The sequence below is a fragment of the Triticum urartu genome, chromosome 1, assembly GCF_003073215.2.
Source record: "Triticum urartu cultivar G1812 chromosome 1, Tu2.1, whole genome shotgun sequence".
In the NCBI taxonomy this organism is placed as follows: Eukaryota; Viridiplantae; Streptophyta; class Magnoliopsida; order Poales; family Poaceae; genus Triticum; species Triticum urartu.
Window position 1 is genome coordinate 361,792,362 of NC_053022.1, and position 24,865 is coordinate 361,817,226.

General features: G+C 44.4%; 3 long non-coding RNA genes across 7 annotated transcripts; 2 read left to right on the plus strand and 1 right to left on the minus strand.

The window, feature by feature from the left end:
* Positions 1-523: 523 nt before the first annotated feature.
* Positions 524-965, plus strand: LOC125533617. Its single transcript, XR_007294318.1, has 3 exons — positions 524-637; positions 745-857; positions 934-965. It is a non-coding gene; the product is annotated as an uncharacterized LOC125533617 (long non-coding RNA).
* Positions 966-1,352: 387 nt separating this feature from the next.
* Positions 1,353-1,605, plus strand: LOC125533625. Its single transcript, XR_007294319.1, has 2 exons — positions 1,353-1,476; positions 1,570-1,605. It is a non-coding gene; the product is annotated as an uncharacterized LOC125533625 (long non-coding RNA).
* Positions 1,606-13,265: 11,660 nt separating this feature from the next.
* Positions 13,266-17,948, minus strand: LOC125512443. Of its 5 annotated transcripts, none has more exons than XR_007285395.1 (6): positions 16,563-17,948; positions 15,618-15,713; positions 14,387-14,463; positions 14,242-14,307; positions 14,022-14,134; positions 13,266-13,945 (listed from the first exon to the last, which is right to left on the minus strand). It is a non-coding gene; the product is annotated as an uncharacterized LOC125512443 (long non-coding RNA). The 5 variants fall into 5 exon arrangements; XR_007285393.1 differs by having other exon boundaries at positions 13,266-13,563; positions 13,787-13,945; positions 15,618-17,948; XR_007285392.1 differs by having other exon boundaries at positions 13,266-13,301; positions 13,395-13,945; positions 15,618-17,948.
* Positions 17,949-24,865: the final 6,917 nt, after the last annotated feature.

Sequence of the window (24,865 nt, forward strand, 5' to 3'; positions counted from 1 at the left end):
TGGGGTACTGCCTCGAGGGTATCGAGACTGAGAATTGACAAAAGATTCGATGCATTTAATGCACTGGATCATAGCAGTGGTAATCATTATAAGAAAAGCATGTAACAGTTAAATGTCGTACTTATACATGTGCTATATGTCGTAGATAAAGCTGAAGCGAGTGCCTGTGCAAGGTGATGCGTGACTATACAATTAATATATTTGATATGACATGGCAGTTCGACTAATGCGTTCAGAATTAATAGCTGTGCTGAATAGTAATGAACGTAATGCCCTGTCATTTACCTGTAGCTGTAATGTTGTTATTAATAACTCGACTTCTGGGTAATCAAGCTGACTATTGTTTTATCGTCAACTTCTTCACTGTAGAAGATGGAAGCGTGTCGTTTGTGCCATTTGACCGAATATCAAAACAAAATTTGCAGATATTTTATACCCCCCCGGGAAAATAAAAAAACAGTTAAGGGACAAATTAAAGAAAAAAAATGCTTTTAGGTATAGTTCTTTTCTGATTTGAATATAAGTTGAGATTATAGTAACTGAAATATATGTTAGCTGCAATTTGCTAAAGGGTGATATGCTTATGATCTTATGGATGGAAGCCCTAGAGTTCAATTGCCAGGACTTTTTTCACAAGGTTAGTGTACTGCAGGCCTAGATCCTTATTTATGTTACTACAAAGCTTACGTTTTAGACTGCACCTAAGTTGACATGTTTCTATGGTCTACATTTTGCGGATTGGAGAGTTAGGATCAGCTGGCCCCGAGTGCAAAGAACTTCAAGAAACAACAAAGAGTTGTTGATGGATAATTCAGCCGGCTTGCTTCTCTGTTTGCCAATTGTTTGGAGCTACGAGGGTAACTATTTACTGTATTGTGGTAGATTTCTTTTGCTCTGATAACTAATCTATTTTAAGTTTTTAACTGATTTCAGTGTCCTAAATCTCTAGTGCAAAAACTATAGCAATGGATGTGTTGCCCTTCAGAGGTGGTGCCGGAAGGATCAGGGGCGAAGCCAACATAGAGAAGGAGGCGATTGTGATCGCAGCTAAGGGAAGCAAAAGCACGTGGAGGGGCATTCCTCAGCCTACTGGTACATGTCATTCTTCCAGCAAGCGGCGCCAGTTCCAAAATGAAGATTTGCTTAATTGTGAAAGGATGTTTTGTCTCAAACTCTATATGGTCCAAGATATACAATCATTTCTTGAAAATCATATACTGTCCATCCAAAAGTTGTCTTAGATTTGTAATAAATGCGGATGTTGGTCTCCTGCCCTAGTTTGGTAATGAAAATCTGCGTTCTTTTCTGCAGGATTTTGTTTAAGAGATTAACGGCTGGCAAAGACTAGCTCCTCTGGTGTGCATCAATCAAGGGTTACATGTAGTTCTACTTATGCCCAGCCCGGCAAGGTAGCGGGTATATATGGAAGAAGCTATGTTGTTAATCTGTTATATCGTGATTTAAGACCAGCAAATGGTTAGAATATTAACCCTCGGTTAGCATGGTATCCAATATGCCTAGATTGATATAAATTGTTGCCTAGATTGATATAAGTTGTTACATTCACAGGCTATCTTCATGCAAACAGAGTTAGGCATTAACTGATGCAAGCTGGCTCTTCCAGATGGCATCTACTCTGTTTTCAGTGGTGGAAAAAATATATCTTCACAACTATATTGAGCCTTGAGCGTGTTCTGTAGACTGTAGTCCTTTCTTCAAAATTTTTTAAAGCTGGATGTGATACTGGATGGTCTGAATTATCGGCTGTCTAGGTTTTTTCTGCCCTGAGAATAGATCACAAACTGTACCTGCATATTTAATAATTTTTGTGCACATTATGTTTTGCTTCCATGGTTTGTATGCTTTTGAACTATTCCTGTCTTCATTTAGGCATGGATGTGGTTCGCAACTCAGTACTTTATTTCGTTGTCCACAATATTGGCTGATAAATCAGTTAAGTGCCTGATTAACACTTATATAAACCCAAACAATCAAACAAGCCAGATAGGAGTGGAACGATGCCGCTAAAATAGTCTTTGTAACGTATAGCAATTAGCTACGAATTCGGGACGTGTACCAAAAGCAGATCTGGTGATAATAGAGACAGTATCTTATCGAAAAATTCCAATGCATTAATCTGGCGCAAGAACTTGCAACTGTTTCCTAGATATTCAAACAGAGAACTTAATATTTACCAGCTCGATAAGAAGAAAATCGCACACAAATTCTTATGGATCCATGCTATGTATGTCAAGGGAATCCTGAAATTATATATATGTCACTCGTGAGTAATCCTTATATAAGCCCTTGTACGCTCATCTGACTTTTTTTTACGGGGACTCTCTACTACTTCGGAATGATAGACCGAGTTGGCTGATAGCTGATCAGAAGCATATATCACAAAGGAGAACGAAACACACTGGAATTGAGCGCTTATCGTGTAGCGAGATATATCAAAAGGTAAGGTCACCCAGTTAGTACTATTCAAGACTGGAGCAATGTGTGTAAGAAGATGTAAGTATCCTTCAAAAGATGGCAGATGTGTAAGCATGGAGGCATTCGAAAAAAAATCATCATAGGAGATCATCTTGAGCTCATCTACCTGCCACCCGCACCTTATGGGTCTATATTACGATTAATCGCACTTTGGCAGTATTAACCAGCAAAACATATAGTAAATAGTCAACTAACCTTATCAGTTATTTATGGCATAGCCAATCCCTCAAAAGTTACGCGATCTGCAGATACGATAATGTGACTATTAGCCGTACCACTATGATGAATCTGAGAGAACATGGGTTAGGTATTGAAGAATAAGACAAGTAGCTTCTCAATAAAGATAATAGTCAGAGATGTGAGACATCATCGCTCGTGAAGACACCAACAAAATGCACGTTCTCATCATAAGGTTAATATCTTTCTAGTATAACGTAGGGGCGTGTACATGTCAGCCGAAAGTATCATGCTTCCCGTGTCTCTGTTGACCACTTGGGTTTTTGCTCACTTGTTATTGCGTCACACGAGATATTCTATTTGTAAAACTGAGTTTCCTGATTGTGCAATGAGAACGATTAGCTAGTGTTTAGCAAACGCCAGAAGAAGTATGTTGAGACAGCCTCGAGCATAACTATACCGCGCGATAATGCGAACTCATCAGTAGTACAATACTAAAAGCTAAGTATTATATTCGAGAGTTGGTGGAGAATCCTTCATAGTCCATTCTTAGTGAAATTCCAGTGCATGAGCGAGTTGCAATAGTTGGGTCATACAGATATCGGTGACAAAGTAGGGAACACAGGACCAGTGTGGTAAATATTATACACAGTCAATAGAGCAGGTAAAGATTGTTCCCTTTAGATTGACGCTTCAGTTGGAAACTAGCGATGCTGCATTTATCAGTCATACTTCTTTCTAGCCGTAGCGAAACAACGCAAGAGTGAACGAATTTGCACGATGAGATTTGGACAGACGTTCTCAGGGGTGCAACATGATATACTGATATATTGTTAAGGAAGAATTCTGAAAAATTGGAAAGCGTCGTAGAGAGATAAAAATCCAAACTTCTGACACATAGAGAGAGGGTTCTATGCACAGAAATACAGAAATATACTCAACTTGAAATAAATCTATCAGGAGTTATAAAAAAAGGTGTAAGCTCTGATCTCGTTTGCGCTAGAGCATGCGCGGAATAAAGATGCCATCTTCGAACGCTGATCAAGCTCAGGCTGGACTCACATGCAGATAGACAATAGTCAGTCATCCAGTAAAAAAAGACATAAAATGCCATAACGTAATTATATATAATTCTCGGACACACGTATGTTGCAACGAGGAACGCTACTGTAAGATCCAGTTGGGGGCGGGATGAAAGAGATGAGGATCAGCGATGGAAGGACTCAGGAAATTTATCAACAATAATATGTAACATCTCAATGTGGCTCTATCAATATCGTCAATACGGAAGGAAACCTATCTTGAGCCACGTGGTTACCTATAGCTCGATGGCTTGAAGGAACTGATGTAACAAAGGATAGGTGGGATGTCACTTATAGACTTGAGACGATACAGTAATATACAGTTCGTGATGGATACTTGCCTCCATTAAGAACGTATCCTTACGCAAGAAAAAAAACAACCTCGTCTCAAATTATTTCCCCTGAGTTGTTGCGCCTGTTGCCATCGTTGGACTGGTCGCATCCACTGGTTTGGGTAACTTCTTTTCAGTTCTAGTGCTCGCTATTACTTTGAAGTGAAGACAGCCTACTTGACATGCTACAGAACGATCGCTCTGCTGCGAACATAGTAAGCAGTGATTCATCGCAAAATATAAGCTTGTAGATAGGCAGAAGGGCATCGCAAATATTGGATACTTCAGTTGCTGGAGGAGCATAAGTGATGGATAAGGATTACGAAGGACGGAAGCCAATTAGTGGTCGCACCTGAATCATGTGGAAGAAATATTTAATTAAAGCCCAAAGTGGAATGACGGCAGACAATCAGCGTCTGAATATCTATAAGTTTCAGATCAAGATGGTGACATAATACTAGCTATATATAAGAGAATAACTAAGTATGGACAACCAGATACCTCCAGGATGACAGAACCCAATCGATCTATGTCCGTCCCATATAGTAGAAGGTAATATCCAGATAAGATCTCTTCGAGTAGGTACACCATCGGAGAGCGGATAGTATTGACCGTGATGGAGAAATAAGATGATTAAACTGCAGTATTATAGACGGGGTGAACTATAGCAGGAGCAACTGAATGAACATATATCGTGGTGAACAGAAGCAACGTAGTCTAACACTTATCTGCCATTATGATCATACACGTTTGAGTTGATCTATTCATGACATACATTCGTTGGTCATTTCTGGCTAACATCCTCGTCACTTGTGAAGTAGTATCGACCGGCAGAAAAACAACTAACCCTTAGCAATATATACATAAGTCGTCTCGCAGAGGTTGAGATTCTGCCTGCAAGGGTGAGGCCCAAGGAAGCACAGACAGAGCATGGACTCTTCAAACTGCTCTCTCACTCACATCTGAATGATACTAAAAGACGATTAACTGTGAACTAAGGAAGACGGTCGTGGAGATAAAGACGGTATAGAGGAGCGGGTCAGAGGGAGGGAACAGAAACGTCGTATCATGCAGTAATACATACAACGAAGGGAGTTCTCGAATCACATCAACAAGTAGTCGCAGAGTACGTACTCTATAAGTCCGCGTGCGTGTGCTGGTCGTGAGGACCGGGCGGCCGAACCCGTGCAGTGCAATAGGCGAGCGGCACTCAAGCTAATCATGCATTTTATACAATTGGTAAATACCATCTCCCGCCTAGATGAACTTTCCCGTATAGTTGGAGTACAATTTTTAGTACTTTATTGATAGTCAGTAGCTAATCAATACTAATTAACTTATTCACAGGGGTGTTAGCACAGTTCACATATTACGGATGGTGAAAGATAATAATAGTCTAAGTTGAGCCACATAAATGTGAAGTATAAGTTAGAAGAGCAATGGGGATAGGATACAGCTTATGATTGATGGGGACTACAAGAGAGCGAGAGAATAAGGTGGTGGTGTGTAAGCGCCAGCAGCCGAGTGAATGCAGAATACAAGTAGCTGTAGGTCTGGAAACATACTGCACCAGTCTTGTCATGTCTTTACTGACTCGAAGATCAGAAGGTGAAGTGCACAGTAGTGAATTCGTAGAGCATAGAGATAGAGAGAAATCGTTGTGCTAATCAGTAATGTAAAACATGAACGTTAACAAGTCATTGGGTGTGATACGGAAATCCAACGACAATTGAATAACAGTGCACTCTCAGGTATGGAGAGAATCGCTGCTAGTTGCTCTCATCCCTCACATCCTATGGCGCAAGAAGATTTGCAAAATTGATAGGTCATTACGCCGTGGCAACCCATTGAGGAAACAAAGAGAGTGGGGGAGCTCATGGCCGCAGACATAACATAAGAATTAGAGAATAAGTTGTGTCGCAATTATAGTTAATGTGTAAGTTCTAATATTATGCGGCGTGAATAAGCGAAAATTTCCATAAAAATGAGAAATCGAATGAGAATGCTATTCAGGGGTGCCAGACGCGTCATGCAAAGGGACAAACAATCAACAGAAGATGATACCAGAGACAGGAAGATCGGGTTGGTCGCCGGTGATAGACAGGAAAAGTTGATGGCTCACATTAGATGTTGTAACGAGAAACATGTAGATAAATATAAAGATCTCACCGTCGTGACGGCGCAGCGTGCTAAAGCGACACCAGCGATAAGCACAGCTTCTATGAACAGTAGGAGATATAAAAAAGCGACGAGTCGCTCAACAATTCGGATGCGCGTGATCGCACCAGACAGAGAGAGGCAGTTGATTACTAGCTGAAGAAGTCGACATACACCGGTCCGTTAAAGGCAGGTCCAGCATACGTTCGCGAAGCGAAGCCTCAGCTGCAGAGATCGAGTAAGTCGAATGTGGCGCATCTTTACTTCGGTAAAGTAAAGAGAAATTGTCTACCTCAATAAATCCAAGTCGGGCAGCGTCAGAAAGTCGAATCTATCTCTGCGCAGAGGTGCTGACTTTGAATGGAACAAGTATAAGCTTAAGTGCGAGCGCAACTGGCGCGGGACAGTAGAGCGTGACTAATAGCACTAGAGAGGATCAGATGAGACAAAGGGCAGAGTATTTAAAAGAAATGCCACAGTCGGGCGTCTTAGCGACACCACATGAAAGGGCTTTTATTCACAAGGAATAATGCTCATAATAAATATTCAATTCATGAAAATAAACGGGTTAGTCCATCCACAGGAATAATCATTTAACCGGACTTAGCACTCATGCGATTCACCGGAGTCTCTGTCATCAAACTGGCACTTGGTCAGGATAAGATAATACCTGAACTTGGACATGGAATAGATGATTCAAGGAATATATGACTCTGCAGAGTTTGTACAAAATTTCCCACAGCCAACGGATTTCCGTAGTCACGAAGGACTAGTTCCGTTTACGGTTTTCGGAAGAAAACACAGCTAACCAGTACACACCCATCCTACCTCTCGATGCTAGGAATCACCCTAGACATCGTCCAAGAAAAACTTTTGAGACGGGGAGATCACAATCTCGAATAGCATGGGATCAAATTTATATACGCGCGCTCTAAGGGGTGCCCCCCTCTCGGTCCCAACCGGAAACACCCATGCCCCCTGACCGGATGACTGGCTTTAATCCAGGGCCATGGAACCATCATCACGGCCTCTCGTGTGGGACGGCTTTGCAACTTACGTAAGCTCTATCTTCATGGCTAATGGCACCATGTGTATCAACCGAGTGCATCCTGAGGACATCAGTCTCCCTAATTGGTGGATGTGTAAGGAGACAGATGAGTACTGCATTGCACAGGCCCGTTTCGCAGACTATACGACGCCATATTCCTTGCGAAATAACAGAGGGTAGTACATGGGCAGGGAAAATGGAAGGACTGGACCGACTACGGGGACTACACTTCGGAGAGATCTCATATACGCCAATTAGAGCTGCGAAGGCGTTCATGAGCCGAGCGACATGCCCGTTGGGGCGCAAAAGCAAACTAAAGCTGAATAAAAAGGAGAGTGTTGCAATTGCGGAGCAAAAGAGAAAGCGGCAAAGGAGGAATGATTTTTGCGCGATGACGTAGGAAAGAAATCCCACTGAGACTATCGCATGTAGACACGACTGCACTGCACATGCATTAAACAAACACAGGCCATCGCGCACTACTCACGAGGACATCACGCACTAGGAGCTTCCCCGAACTTGCAAGACTGTGCCGCCTCAGCGGAGCTGGGGCATAATGTAACACAGGACGCACGAGGCCGTCGGTTATTTGGGTCTACTATAACAACGCTAATGGCTATGGAAAATTGCACTGAGAGAGCGCTGAGACGATCAGTACACACAGACACATGGGCATCATAGTAAGCGTATCGAGATGCATTTCAAACAATGCTTGCCTGGTGTCACGAAGTAGTCATCTGAGCCGAAGTCGTAGACTGGTGAGAACGTACTTGCCGGTCCGGTGACGATCCTTCGGTATCATAGCGGATGATATCATTTATAAGACTACCATAGTTACGGTACACGCAATAAATAAATGGGTGACCAATGTAACTCGGCTGTAGGCTTGAACACACAAAGGCGATTGAAACACATCAGTATTACCACGATTAGTGATGGTGACACTACAAAGAATTCGACCAAATACGTTGTTACAAGTAGGGAGCGGACTCAGGTAAGGAAAGACGAAATCCAATTGTTAATAAATGAGCTACATCTGTTGAGAAAATAAAGCCTTTTCCATTACAGTGTTTCTTGTCAGGACTACATGGTAATGAAACAGACAAAATTAAAAAAGGGTTATCTACATTTAATTATAAAAATAGGAAAGAAACTTAAATCGATTCGATATAGTAAGCGAAATACGCGCCGTAGAGGGTGACGGTAATATGTAGCTGCGGCCACTATGAACTCTACTGGTTGACCCATCGGTTAAGAACTGATACAATCGTGCTGTTCGTTAACAGACATGAAAACAGAGAGGAACTTAGATCTGAGCGGGATGAGAAAGGCGAGTCTAATAGCACCCGTCCGTGAATCTGTATAGTATCAACTGTTCATATATCGGAGGTCTAAAGGAAACGACTCATGGATACGTCGGCGCCCGAGAGCGTAGAGCTCAGTGTAGAGTCTGAAGCTAGCGCAGCACATTCATAGAAAGCGAGTCACGAGGAGCACTAATACGGAGAGTATCGAACTCTATCGTGTGCATTCAGAGTGCGTTGTACATTCAAAATAGGACATGAAAAGCAAGTCGATCTGTGTCTGAGCAAGCATTGCGAATCTGTGTGAATCAGACTGCGCAATAGTGACCACCGTTAAATCGCCGGCATGACTAGCTCTGGCTCCGGCGGACGGCGATTCTCGTAGGTGGTTGGGACTGCATCGCTATGACTGAGGAGAGAAGCTCAGGGTTGTACGCTATCATCATAAAGAAGGATGGAGTGAGGGCAGTTTAAGCTATCTTAGTATTCATGATTCATTGCACATCGAGAAGGGTTGCTGAGCGAAGTTTGGAAGAGGACGGTCAAGGAAGACCGAATAACAGGACACTTACTGACTCAGAAGCGAAATCGAGGTATGTAGGCGAAGGAAGGCGAAAACGAGAAGTCGGGAAGACATCCGGGAGGATCAGCGCAGAGAGAGAGAGATGGACTCCGCACATGGCTAGGGGCGGCTAACAGTGTAGGCGTGCTGAGAGGTGTGGGCGGCAACGGCCCGAGAGCCCTAGCACGACGGGCGCGTGCCAACGGACATTGATGCCTGGTCCAGAGGAGTCTGGTTTCTGCGCGCTCGATGCAGCGGATTAAGGGTCGACGTGGGAACTGAGGCACGAGCCATGCGGCTGCTGTCGTGACAAGAACGTCGGAAGCTGTCAAGGACAGTCTTGCAGCATCCGTATCTGTCTAGTCAAAGTTGTGGCACGTTACGTGGCTGAAAATGCGCTACTGATCGGTACAGGGGGTTCCAACGTCTCAGCACGCGACGAGTATGGTGAGGAGCATATAAAGTCAGACACTTGCGACTCGACCGAGAGAGGTAGGTGTACATGGAAGCGGACCATCATGAGTTGGAAGAATGAATAAAGCCGCACGGCGAGGTTGCTGCTAGGTTCCTTAGCGACAGGTGCTACTTTCGCAAATGCGTGCGCTGCCAGGAAAGTGCAGAGCTGATCGCAGAAACTGAGAGAGCAACCCACGAGAGTGTGAGTGGAACAAAGGGAAGAAACGGAGACAAAGAGAACATAGTAGCGTGCGGACCGCGGTGTTTTGAACCCCTGTCGGCAGAATTATAATCGGTGATGGTTTTTTTTGTCTCGACCCCGCATAACGCACAGACCACATATACGGTAGTCGCCATTGCGCCTCAGGGCGCCACCATCAGTCACGACGCCAGAAGCGCCAAGCGCCCTGCTGTATTAGACTATCAATCATCCGGTACTATACGAGGAGGCGAACCGAGGCGTCAAAGCATCCGGCACAACAGCGGAGGGACTGCGAGTCGAGTGCATAGTGGGACTGTATCTGAAGTTCTGATACACTGGGAATACGTGACAAAACTGACACTGAGAACTCTGAATTTACTGAATATGAACAAAAACAGTGCATGCCAAGTGTTCGACAGAATGTATTCTGGCCTCTAGGGATTTTTCCTTGAGCTGATTTTTGGTGGAGTGGTCTCTCATTGCAACTAGAGGTTGTCTGAATTTTGGTGGAATTTTTGGGGAAGTGTAGATATGAATTTCACCAAATTTGGCAAATCTGGTCCAAACTTGCAGTGAGTGAAATTTGAAAATTTTGAAAAGAAGAAGAGTGGATCAAGAGGGTTCTAGGTTGTGGGTACTAAGGACTATCCAGGGGAGTTGGTTTGGGCTCAAGGATCAAAGGCATTAGGGTACTTGCTTTGTAAATCCCTTAGGTTCAAATGAAAAGACAGAATTATTTTGGAAAGAGAAATAATTGGAATAAAATCCAAAAATGGATTTTTTTTTTAGTTTGGACAGAAAAGTTTGGGTTGTTTCAAAGTGGATGGAGAGGTTGGCTTTGTGAGAGAGCTTTTAAGTCTCTCACGCTAGCTATGGAAAGCGCAACACCCCCATCACAACGAATCAGTTGCAGTGGGTGGCTTGCCCAAAATACTGCCACACTGCCCGCAAGAAGCAACCGCCAGGAAGCCTAACTCTAGGGTTTTCCCATTGCACACTAAAGAGGTACAATCACCATGACAAAAGAACAAAGTGTACACACGCATTGAGCCATCGATAGAACTAATGTACAGAAGACCTAACAGGTTTAGTGCCTATCCACCATGCCTGTACAACCATCAACCCGTTCCACATCTTTGCAAAAAGATGAGTGGTTAACAGATGAAGGAAATACACGCTTGCCAGCAAAGACTGTGAGAAGCTTTTGGCTTATTACAGTGGCAAATTCCATTAAGAAGTGGGAGTCTCACTGTGCGATTCATGTAAGAGGCTGTCTCGATCAAAATAAAATTTCATGACTCGCTCTAGGCACATCCCCGATCGCAGAGTACTCGAGTCGAGTGCACGACGTGAAGTGCGATCCGCCTTCGCGCCCAGTATATTCTAGCTTACGGCTGGAGTTACTGTTGTTGTTCTGGCTGCCTTACTTCTCCTTGGTCTCCTTCGCGACTGCTCGCTGCAGACAGCCCTGGCGCGCACGCCGTCAACGCCGCGCTGGCATGCTTGGCTGGGCCACCGGCCACGGCTCGAGCTCCGGGCAGACCTTTTTACCTCCCCGACTCCATCACCCTTTTATAGTTTTATTTTTGAGCAGCGCCTCTTCGGTTATCGGCCCATTGGGTCGAGCTTCTGGACTTCAATCTTGGATTCGCCCTTTCCCGTTTTGGCACTTATCCTGCTTATTTATGCATGTGTGCGCACCCTGTGGGTGCCGTTCGTCCATTCTCTGCTGTCTTGCAGTGGTTGACAGGGACTCGAAGGAACCTCCGGCTCCCTGCGTTCCCTCCGCCACTACGGCGCACCCCACTGGATACATTCTCGTAGTGTGTGATCTACTCCCACTCACAGCTTCTTTCCACTTTGTCACGGACGCACGCTGCGATCAGGCACCGTCCTCCTAGGCGCCCTGCTTCATGCAACGCACGATGCAGCTCCACCCTTCACGTAACCGGTTGCTATTGTCCTAATCCAAGGCGTTCTTACACTTGTGCGGGGTCCTACTGGACTATCCTGCATGCTACGCGCTCAGGGCCCTACTTTCGTCTCCGAGTCTGGCACCAGCTACCAGTCTAGCGCCATCCTAATGTGCACTCCATTGCCGACGCTAGCATGGGTGACGAGGCCTCCCTCTGGACCGTGGAACCCCGGCACGGAGCGCCCTTCGGCGGTGGGCACAGCATGGCCATGGCACATTAGACAACGCTATCTGACCCGACATTGTTTTATGTTGCACGCGGCGAGGCACACTCCCTCTGTACTCTTTAGCCCACACGGGGTTGCTTACGTTTCACCACACTTAGCCCACTGGGGGTGTTGAGGAGTTCAGTTCGAGTCATGTCTGTCCGACAGCTGAGGCACGACGGGAGGCGCCGCTCGGCAGTAACCGGAGGACGCCATTATAGCAGAGCGGTATCTCCCGCGATGTCTAGTTCGTTTCGTCGGGTAGGCGTCACACCCGCACTACGAGTCATCTGAACGAGCACCATCAGTGCCGTAGCAGCGTCACGACCACGATGCTAGAGCTGGGAAGTGGTGCCACCAGACTGCCGGCAGGTGGCAGACCTCAATTGCGCCCGGCGCGTGGCCGTCCATCGTTACATCTTTCGTGTGCCAGGCCGCGGTCGATTGAACCTGTGTCGCTGGTGGGCGACATTAGGTCGCCTCAACGCGCACGTGACGGTGCTACGACTGCAGTGTTAACGTTTCCTTTGAGTAGCCTTCAGTAAGCTACCAGCCCCTCTGTAGTATGACTAAGAGGGAGAGCCGCACAGTAAGTGGGAGAGCACAGGATTACCGACATGGTATATATCAGGAATACTCTACCATAGACTGTGTTTCGATCTTTTATCATATTTATTTTAATGCTGTCATGTGAATGCTGACCACTGTGATTCTGTGTGGCTATGCACCTGATGGAACTTTTGGTAAAGACTGGTGCCAATCATGTGGTGCACGTCGCGTTGGCTCTAAGTCGAGTTCGCGGCAGTGTACACAAGAAACTGGCGAGCTCCGTCGACTCTCTGATATCTGCTGTGTCGGGACGTTGTTCGTAAGTGGACCACAATGCTGCGAGACGTACACCCTGAATCAGGAGGCCCGGACTTGCGATGACGAAACTCGAGAACCTACAAAGTACTGCCCATTGCGAAAAACCACATCCATGCCTAAATGAAGACAGGAATAGTTCAAAAGCATACAAACCATGGAAGCAAAACATAATGTGCACAAAAATTATTAAATATGCAGGTACAGTTTGCGATCTATTCTCAGGGCAGAAAAAACCTAGACAGCCGATAATTCAGACCATCCAGTATCACATCCAGCTTTAAAAAATTTTGAAGAAAGGACTACAGTCTACAGAACACGCTCAAGGCTCAATATAGTTGTGAAGATATATTTTTTCCACCACTGAAAACAGAGTAGATGCCATCTGGAAGAGCCAGCTTGCATCAGTTAATGCCTAACTCTGTTTGCATGAAGATAGCCTGTGAATGTAACAACTTATATCAATCTAGGCAACAATTTATATCAATCTAGGCATATTGGATACCATGCTAACCGAGGGTTAATATTCTAACCATTTGCTGGTCTTAAATCACGATATAACAGATTAACAACATAGCTTCTTCCATATATACCCGCTACCTTGCCGGGCTGGGCATAAGTAGAACTACATGTAACCCTTGATTGATGCACACCAGAGGAGACTTAGTCTTTGCCAGCCGTTAATCTCTTCAAACAAAGATACTGCAGAAAGAACGCAGATTTTCAGCTTACAAGAACTAGAGCAGGGAACCAACATCCGCATTTATACAAATCTAAGACAAGCTTTTTGGGATGGAAGTAATATGATTTTCAAGAAATGATTGTATATCTTGGACCATATAGAGTTTGAGACAAAACATCCTTTCACAATTAAGCAAATCTTCATTTTGGAACTGGCGCCGCTTGCTGGAAGAATGACATGTACCAGTAGGCTGAGGAATGCCCCTCCACGTGCTTTTGCTTCCCTTAGCTGCGATCACAATCGCCTCCTTCTCTATGTTGGCTTCGCCCCTGATCCTTCCGGCACCACCTCTGAAGGGCAACACATCCAGTGCTATAGTTTTTGCACTAGAGATTTAGGACACTGAAATCAGTTAAAAACTTAAAATAGATTAGTTATCAGAGCAAAAGAAATCTACCACAATACAGTAAATAGTTACCCTCGTAGCTCCAAACAATTGGCAAACAGAGAAGCAAGCCGGCTGAATTATCCATCAACAACTCTTTGTTGTTTCTTGAAGTTCTTTGCACTCGGGGCCAGCTGATCCTAACTCTCCAATCCGCAAAATGTAGACCATAGAAACATGTCAACTTAGGTGCAGTCTAAAACGTAAGCTTTGTAGTAACATAAATAAGGATCTAGGCCTGCAGTACACTAACCTTGTGAAAAAAGTCCTGGCAATTGAACTCTAGGGCTTCCATCCATAAGATCATAAGCATATCACCCTTTAGCAAATTGCAGCTAACATATATTTCAGTTACTATAATCTCAACATATATTCCAGATATCAGAAAAGAAACATACGCTAAAATGCATCTTGATTGCCTACTATATTTCGACTGCATTGATATGCAATGGCTGCAAGGACACGCTCCAATTCTCTACGAAGGAAGAAATGAAGAAAAACAATAGTCAGATTGATACACATAAGTACAGAGTTATTAAGAAACAAACAAGGGTACAGGTAAAAGAGCGGGGGGGCATCCATCAATAGTTTGAGCCACATTTTCATCTGACTGCATTGGTGAATGCCATGTCATACAAATTATTAATGTATAATGTACCCATCAGGACTGCAACAGGCACATGCTTCAAGTTTACGATATTAAGCATGTATGAAGTTACGATTTAACTTGCTTCATTGCTTTCCTTTAATGAATTAACACACTGCTATGATAAAATTCTAAATGCAGTCGATTTTTACATCAAACTCTGATGATTGAAGGTCAGTACGACACTAACTTTCTCCGAGAAACATTAACATTAGAAATGACAATACCCCTACCAGAAAGGTTGCTAAGATTTCTAAAAAAATATGCACATCGGGAGCAAAATTAAAACACTGACACAGATGAAGTACAATTAGATTCCGATGAACTGTGGAGTAGAGAGAGGAGGCAATTGGAAGCTGTCGCAAGTCGGCCTCTTTTAGCCAAGCTGACATGAAAAATATTGTGGGTTTACAGCTATTTCGATTGATACAAAAATGAGCTTTTCAGGACTGGAATACAAAAACTTTGATCACAAATCCTGTGGAATAGGGTTTATATATCCAGAGGAAAGTCTTTCTAGAAAGGATGATGGCCCATCTCTTGTGAGCGAACTCGACTCCCATCCCCTAAGCACACATGGTCATCAGAGGTATTTCTTCATTACCAGTAAGTCCTGCCATTTTAGTTAACTTGTGCATCCTAGCATTTTAGTTACAGAATTAAATACACGCACAGGAATGATGAGAGTTTTGAAAATGCTAAAAGAGGAATCAGCTAGCAGTCCAAACAATCACAACTTATAAGGGGAACTGTTTTATCATTTACGCTGGGCAGAACAAGTCAAGGTCAATGGTACAGTTGGGCTTCCATATCATCATAGGCCAGACAAACCTGATGAAACATATAAACACACAAGTGTATGACATAGATTTACTGCATGAACTGCGACACAATATCCTTTATCATTGCCAACAAAGCGACCAAATCTTAATGAAACCTAGGAGGAAAAATCACTGCAAGACTTCAACAGGGTTGTGTCTTACTGAAAACAACAAATAGTTGGCAGTTGAACAATGATGCATCTTTAAGGTCCTTCTCCAGGAAAATCAATTTTTACCCCCGGGAGCCTTACCATAACCCTGCATTGACAAGGAAAATAAGTAGAGCATTAACAACACGGCAAAATGACACGTAGCAAACATTGATGTATGATTGGTTGAAGTACGGCCAGCTCTGAAATGCTTACTTTGTTACAAAAAACAGACCATTACAACTACAACCTATCTGCTTGATAATTAAAAGTTAAACTAATTCTAGCACGCTTCGGCAGTTACTTTGGAGGTTAAAGAAAGTACTGGAATTCCTTGTGTTTTTAGATCAAACATGGTTCAAGACACATATAGCAAATTTTACTATCCGTCACTGAACTTCAATGATAGCTTCCTCCAGATGAACACCCAAGGTGGCAAAAACTAATTCAAGTGCAGAATATGTGGCGAGTTGGAAGTAATCTGCCCCAGAAGGCTAGCACATTATGCACAGCATTTCAAATAAACAAGATACTAGGGGGAAGTAATTAAGAACCTGCAGCCTCTGCAGATATTCAGACCATGAATTCAGAGCATGGATGTACATGATACCAACTGTTTCGTGCCTATATTCACAATCACACCGACCAAAGCAATAACCTAACCACTGAGTTTTAGCAAAACTAAAGAAGATGTACAAAGAAGGAAGAAACACCAACTAGCTGCTAGTGAACCTAGTCGGATGAATACGTATCTACTCCCTCCGTCCCATAATGTAAGACGTTTTTTGACACTACACTTACACTATGGGATGGAGGGAGTATTTCATTAGTTGAAACAAAGACGGGTCACTATGAATCTGCATATGAGCAAACCAAAATGATTTGTATATCAAACCATAACTGAAAAACAGATTAAGCTAAAGCCAGGTGAATTGACCGCACCAAGAAGACTATTTACCTAAATTTGGGACGGACATCAGACTGATCCTCCAATTATCAACTATGAATTGCAAAACCAGTAGTAGAATATTAGGAATGCACCACCCACATGAAGGAAACCTTACTGTGGCTCATTGTCTCAATGCACCAGCAACTAACTTGAAAACTGAAATTTTAATGCACTGCAGTATGGCCTGACCTCACACTTATTTTGTTCCAATAAGTGTGTTTAAAACATGAATGAGGATGAGAAGTTCATAACCAATCAATGGTTTCTTCTCTGCTGAGTGATAGCATTACATACCAGTATTTGGGGATCAAATTATCAATTCCATCACACGTTAGCAATGACCAACCCAGCATCTAACAGTCATACAACATCAGACAACCAGCACCCAATTACATCATAGCCCGTCTTTATGTGAATCTGAAATTAGTCGGCACGTCCCCCTTGCAAGCGGCATCATAGTCTTCTGCCAGGTGCAGTGCAGCCTCCTTGTGAGGGGATATGAACTTCTTCCTGAATGCCTTCTCACTAATCTTGAAAACGGTACTGTAGTTTGGGTCACGCTTGAGCAATCCATTTTCCTTGAGAAACTTCACAGCATAGTACCCGGGCCTGAGCCGGCCCTCTAGGCTGTGACCGATTATTTCCGACCGTTGAGCAATGTACAGCGGTTCCAAGCCCACCTCGGAGATGAGGAACTCAGACCTGCGCTGCAGCGACTCCTTGGACCTCGCCAGCACCGATGGAGCCTTAGAAACAGCCATGCCTACCTCAGCATCCGTCCACCTGAAGGTGTTCTTCAAGTAGTTCACCCTGGCCACGACGGCCGGGTGCGAGTGCGAGTGCAAGTGCGAGAGGATTTGCGTGGTCTGGTCTCTTCATTTTATTTTTATTTTTGAGAGAGAGAGGGAGGGAGAGAATGGTCTGGTGACAATGTGACCCCACACGCCAGTCTCGCTGATGATGGGCTGGGCGAACATACTGCACTCCCATGAAGAGTCTTTGTTTTTGAGACGAGGCAAAAGATTTGCTATTTTCATTGATTAACAAGAAGAGAGTTGCCTGGTTAATTAGAGAAAAACCGGTCAAAAACCTAGATACAAACCCCATAAGGGGCACACGCAGACGACCTGGCCACAACAACATCAAACAGTCGACCGCAATGTCGAGGACACGGCAGCTCCGATTTTGTTGACGAGCTTCACAGAAGAAAGTTGCAAGCCTTGCACCGACCTAGTCTAGCGCAACATCCGGAGAGCACCGCACGCTGAAAGCCGCCCTCATGGAGTCATCGTTGCCGTAGCGGCCTCGCCGCCCGCAGCGCCGACTTCTCTGTCACAGCCAGAAACCAGCATGGGCTCACCCATTGGCGCACCAGACCTTCGACATCAAAAGGACAAGCCATGACTCGCTCTAAATTTACTGAATATGAACAAAAACAGTGCATGCCAAGTGTTCGACAGAATTATTCTGGCCTCTAGGGATTTTTCCTTGAGCTGATTTTTGGTGGAGTGGTCTCTCATTGCAACTAGAGCTTGTCTGAATTTTGGTGGAATTTTTGGGGAAGTGTAGATATGAATTTCACCAAATTTGGCAAATCTGGTCCAAACTTGCAGTGAGTGAAATTTGAAAATTTTGAAAAGAAGAAGAGTGGATCAAGAGGGTTCTAGGTTGTGGGTACTAAGGACTATCCAGGGGAGTTGGTTTGGGCTCAAGGATCAAAGGCATTAGGGTACTTGCTTTGTAAATCCCTTAGGTTCAAATGAAAAGACAGAATTATTTTGGAAAGAGAAATAATTGGAATAAAATCCAAAAATGGATTTTTTTTTAGTTCGGACAGAAAGTTTGGGTTGTTTCAAAGTGGATGGAGAGGTTTTGGGAGGTCTCTCCACATGAGGCAAAATAAAATCATGGGTGGTTCCAAAATGAGAGAAGCCCCAAAAACTCCTAGGGTTTTCCTTTTAAATGAAAATAATCAAATTCAAAAAAAATACACTTGAGAGGAGAAGAATTCAGAAGAAAAGTTTCCATAATTCAAACACCCAATTTGAAAAGGATGTAAATGAAAATCCTTGCCAAAGGTGAAAGTTTTTAAGAGAGAGGTTTTCTGAAAAAAAAATTAAATGGCCTCTCTTCAAAAACCAACAAGGTTTTTGCTAAAAACCAAAAGAAAATTTTGGAGTGTCACAACACCTACCCCCTTAGGAAAAATCTCATCCCCGAGATTTCAGCTGATCCTTAAATAAGTGTGGATGCTCTGCCCGAAGAAAATCCTCTCTTTCCCAAGTTGCTTCACTTTCGGTGTGATTGCTCCACTGAACTTTGAAAAACTTGATGGTTTTCTGTCGGGTCCTCCTTTCAGACTCCTCTAATAATTTTACTGGACGTTCCCGATAGGTGAGGTCTGGCTGCACGTCAATGTTCTCATGGGATACTTGTTTCTCTGGTTTGCTTACGCACTTCCTTAATTGGGAGACGTGGAACACGTTGTGGATGTCGGACAATTCTTCGGGCAAGTCTAACTGGTAAGCTACCGTGCCTCTTCGTGTCACTATGCAGAATGGTCCAATGAATCTAGGTGCTAAATTCCCCTTAATCTTAAACCGTTGCAGTCCCCTCATAGGTGATACTCGTAGGTACACAAATTCACCGGGTTCGAATCTGACCTCACGATGTTTCCGATCGTAATAACTCTTCTGTCGGCTTTGAGCGGTCTTGAGTCGGTCCCTGATTAGCTTGAGCTTTTCCTCGGCTTCTTTGAGCATGTCTGGACCGAAGATACGGCTGTCACCGGTCTCTGACCAATTTAGCGGGGTACGGCATCTCCGCCCGTACAAGGCTTCAAAGGGTGCCATTTGCAGGCTGGCCTGGTAACTGTTGTTGGATGCAAACTCGGCGTATGGTAGGCTTTCCTCCCAACTGGTCCCATAGGTGAGGACACATGCTCTCAGCATGTCTTCTAAAATTTGGTTTACGCGTTCAGTTTGTCCATCAGTTTGAGGATGGTATGCTGTACTGAAGGCCAGTTGAGTTCCCAGAGCCTGTTGTAGATGACCCCAGAACCTCGAGACGAACTGAGTGCCTCTGTCGGATATTATAGTCTTCGGGACTCCATGCAGACAAACTATACGGGAGAGATAAATCCTGGCAAGCCTCCGAGTGTTGTGGGTCGTCTTCACTGGAATGAAATGTGCCACCTTGGTTAATCTATCGGTGATGACCCATATGGCATCATTCCCGTGTCGTGACCGAGGTAGTCCGACAATGAAATCCATCCCTATTTCCTCCCATTTCCACTCAGGTATTTTGCTTGGTTGCAGTAGTCCGGCTGGTCTTTGATGTTCAACTTTTATGCGTTGACAAGAATCGCAACATGCAATGAATGTGGCTATGTCCCTCTTCATACCGTGCCACCAAAATCTTTCCTGAATATCCTTATACATTTTGGTTCCTCCAGGGTGGATCAAATATGGGGCGGTGTGGGCTTCAGCTAGAATTTGCTGTTTGAGGTCCTCTATATTTGGCACGCAGAGTCTGTCTCCGTACCATAATATTCCTCCATTGTCTATGACGAACTCTGAGGCCTTGCCCATACTCACCTTTCTTTTAATTCCTTCGATGCTGGGGTGACCAGGCTGAGCTTCTTTAATTCTCTCCACAAGGTCGGGCTGTATTTCCAAGTTTGATATGGTGCCTTCTGCGATCATTAACAAGTTGAGTTTGGCAAATTCTTGTCGGAATTCAGGTCTCAAGCTTTGCAGACTGTTTTCGTCGGAGCTGGGGTTCCGACTAAGAGCATGGCCACTACATTTGATTTTCCTGGATGATAGTGGATACCAACATCATAATCATTTACCAATTCCAACCAGCGTCGTTGCCGTAAGTTTAGTTCTGGCTGTGTGAAAATATATTTGAGACTTTTATGGTCCGTGTATATTTCACATCGATTTCCAAGTAAGAAATGCCTCCATTCCTTGAGTGCATGAATGACTACTGCCATTTCTAAGTCATGAGTGGGATAATTTTCCTCATACTTGCGAAGTTGCATTGAAGCGTATGCGACAACCTTGCCTTCTTGCATCAACACGCACCCGAGTCCCTTTCGGGATGCGTCACAATACACTTCAAAATTCTTGTGTATGTCTGGCACAATTAATACCGGTGCTGTCGTTAATTTCCGTTTTAGCTCTTGGAAACTTTTCTCGCAGGCTTCTGTCCATTCAAACTTCTTGTCCTTCTTGAGTAACTGCGTCATTGGCTTGGCTATGGTGGAGAATCCTTCAATAAATCTGCGGTAATATCCTGCCATTCCCAAGAAACTTCATATGTCCGTTACGCTGGCTGGTGACTTCCAGCCAAGTACGGCCTTGACTTTCTCCGGGTCCACTGCAATACCGTCTTGGGTCAGCACGTGGCCTAGAAAACCTACTTGTCTTAGCCAAAATTCGCACTTGCTGAACTTGACATACAATTGATGTTTCCGAAGTTCCCCTAGCACAATCCTGAGATGTTCCGTGTGCTCTTCTGGTGTCTTAAAATCTGGAAAAGTGTGCACGACCAGTTGGCATTTAAGCGCGGGCGCCAGACCGTCAAGGAATTTCTCCATCTTCCTGCTTTCAGTCATACGCTCTTCATTGGCGTAGCGAGACAATAGAGTAAATTGACCGTTGTAATCTGACACTGTCATGTTCCTTTGTTTGAGGTCATCGAACTCTCTCTTCTTGATTTTCATAATACTCTTAGGAATGTGTGCACCACGGAAACCTTCCTTGAAATCATCCCAGGTTATATCACTTTCGTTGGGGTGCATGTGCAGAAAATTCTCCCACCATGATGCAGCTGCTCCTGTGAGATAGTGCGGGGCATATAGTGCCTTCTCGGGGTCTGAACATTTTGCAATAATTAATTTTCTCTCCATATCTCGAAGCCAATCATCGGCTTCAAGAGGCTTGTCGGTATGAGAAAATGTCTGGGGACGTGTCTTCTGTAGCTCAGATAACTTGGAATGTTGCTGATACTGTCCATGGTGATTTCCCATGTTGATGACTTGGTTCATCATTTCCCGATGTTGTTGCTGACTCTGCTCATAAAGGCGGCACATTTGGGAAAGTGCCGTTTCACTGACCGGTTGACTCGACTGCTCTTGTGCGAAATTTTTGTCCGGTCGAGTGCCATAATTTTCCTCTGGTGGAGTTGGCATGGAGCGAGTCCAAGGACGAGACATTTTTCACTCTGGGGATATATTTTGTAAAACCCATAAGAAAAGCGAAAAGGGTCGCAAAAACAATTCCATAAATGCACAAAGCTGGCAAATAAATTAAATAACCAACCTTACCGGAGAAAAACAAATCGATTTGCGCACGGAGAAGGACTGCTCATTACATATCTTACACGCGGGCGGTAATTATACAATACATCACTCAGGATATGCGCACATAATCCTGACATGTTATTTAGGCTAGTGCACTTCTCCCAGTTCCTACATGATGCGCAAACAAGCTACTTCCCATATCTTACACGGCCGTACATCGCATGACGGCTAAGCGTACTTAGTCAGAGATGTTGATGATTTCCTTGGCCCTGCCAAGGGTGAGGCGTAGCGAGGCTGGGGACTCAACTTCCGCCTCACTAATAGGCTCCATACGAGTAGCGCTGCGCCGAGTAGATGTAGCGGGTGCCAGGGGCGGAACCACACGAATTAACTCTTATGCTAATAACCGATTAGCGATCACACCTAGTGGCTTCCTACAGTCAGCCTGGCTCTGGTACCAAGCTTGTCACGACCGGTTTTCCAATAAAAATGTTTATTGAGAAACCAATCTTTTGAGTCCAGTATGAGAAAAATCCTCCTTACTGGTAGACAAATTCTTGATACAATAAGCCAGTAGCATAAAATATATTACAGGGTCGAGCTACGGTTGCTCAACCAAATTATTACAAGCACGCCAATAATTATACATGATGGCGGATATGACACAGTGGTGTGGAGGCATACTACTGACTCGAGGATAGGGTGGTGGTGGAAAATCACAGCGGGGAGTGAGATACATGACTCTAAAACTGGCATCTCATCGAGCGTCGAGGTGAGGCTCGATGAATTTATTTGGTAGCGGAAACGGATATAATACAGTGACCAAATCCAGGGTCGCACGAGACTGACTGGGATTCCTCTAGGCATCGGACTCGCTATCAAATTCTTCATCCATGAGATCGCCTTCGTCAGCATCTGGCCAAATCAACAAGCCAGGTGAGTACTTTGAAAGTACTCGCAAGACAGTTCGGACGTAAGATATAACAAATGCATGCATGGATGTGTCATGATTAATTTTACCAATGCACATTCAAAATTTAGCAAGCAAGGTAAGTAAAAAGGGAATCGGCGGTAGTCCGCCTGAAAACCCAACAAAAAGAAATAATAGGAAACCGATGGGGTGTCTGAAGCGACGCCTCGAAGGGTGAACAAATAAATAAAGATCATGCCGCAGTCGGGCGTCTAAGCGACACCACGTAAAGGGCTTAAACTGAAAATAAAAGACATGCGTGCCACAGTCGGACGTCGGGGCGACATCACAGAAAGGGCTTATATCGAAAGTAAATAATAGCAATGCCACAGTCGGACGTCTGAGCGACATCGCAGAAAGGGCTTTTATTGAAAGTAAATAATAACAATGCCACAGTCGGACGTCTGAGCGACATCGCAGAAAGGGCTTTTATTGAAAGTAAATAATAACAATGCCACAGTCGGACGTCTGAGCGACATCGCAGAAAGGGCTTTTATTGAAAGTAAATATAACAATGCCACAGTCGGACGTCTGAGCGACATCGCAGAAAGGGCTTTTATTCACAAGTAAATAATACTCATAATAAATATTCAATTCATGATAATAAACGGGTTAGTCCATCCACAGGAATAAACATTTAACCGGACTTAGCACTCATGTGATTCACCGGAGTCTCTGTCATCAAAACTGACATTTGTCAGGATAAGATAATACCGAACTTGGACATGGAATAGATGATTCAAAGGAATATATGACTCTGCAGAGTTTGTACGAAAAATTTTCCCACAGCCAACGGATTTCCGTAGTCACGAAGGACTAGTTCCGTTTACGGTATTTCGGAAGAAAACACAGCTAACCAGTACACACCCATCCTACCTCTCGATGCTAGGAATCACCCTAGACATCGTCCAAGAAAAACTTTTGAGACGGGGAGATCACAATCTCGAATAGCATGGGATCAAATTTATATACGCGCGCTCTAAGGGGTGCCCCCCTCTCGGTCCCAACCGGAAACACCCATGCCCCCTGACCGGATGACTGGCTTTAATCCAGGGCCATGGAACCATCATCACGGCCTCTCCTTTTGGTGTGTACCAAGAAAGCGGTTTGCAACTTACTAAGCCATATTCCTTGCGGAAAACATGTGGTAGTACAGGGAAGGAAAATGGAAGGAACTGGACCGATACGGGTTGACACTGAAGTCATATAGTCTGGCATAAGACTGGCATGCTACAACACTGCCATCTTACCCATCCTCATGCCAACACATGGCCATGCATACTCACATCCATCCACTTATGGATCGAAACTCACTTGCCTCATACGTTGCATGTAACATGACATTCGTCGGTATTCATCAACATGCCATGAAACTACTTAATGCAAACATGCCAAAACAATCATCATATCAAAAGTTCAAACATGCTTGCCTGGTTCAGAGTAGTCGGAGCCTAGCTCGGTGAAGTTCGCGGTCCCGTCACCTCCTTCGGTATCTACGGTATAAAGAAACATACGCGCTAACGTAAATACCGTGAGGTGCACAAAATATTTCTCCAAATATTTTTCAAATAAATCTGATAAAAAACTAGACAAAATTTCAAAGAGGACAGAAAAAGAATCAATCAAAAATACTCTTCTGTTTAAAAGTTATTAGTGTTTTTGTCCAGGGACCTATCTGTAATGAAACAGAAACTTTCCAGGGTTTTCTTTATAAAATAGAAAACGATTCGTGAATACGCCGGCCCAGAGGGTGACGTACTTTGGCAGAAGACGCCTTCAGAAAACGGTTCGTTTAAAAAGAACTGAGAGGCTGACGGGCGGGTCCCACCCGTCAGGTTTGAATTTTCAAACGGGGGACGAAGCTCGTCGGCGCCCGAGAGCCGCGGTGGTCGCCGGCGATCCACGGCGAGGCAGGGAGATCGGAGAGTACCTCCGTGTTCAGGGCGCCATTCCGCGTCTGTGGGAGGTGGTGGTGGTCGCCGGCGAGTACCACGTCGGCGGCGACGCTGGCTCCGGCGGACGGCGATTCGGGTG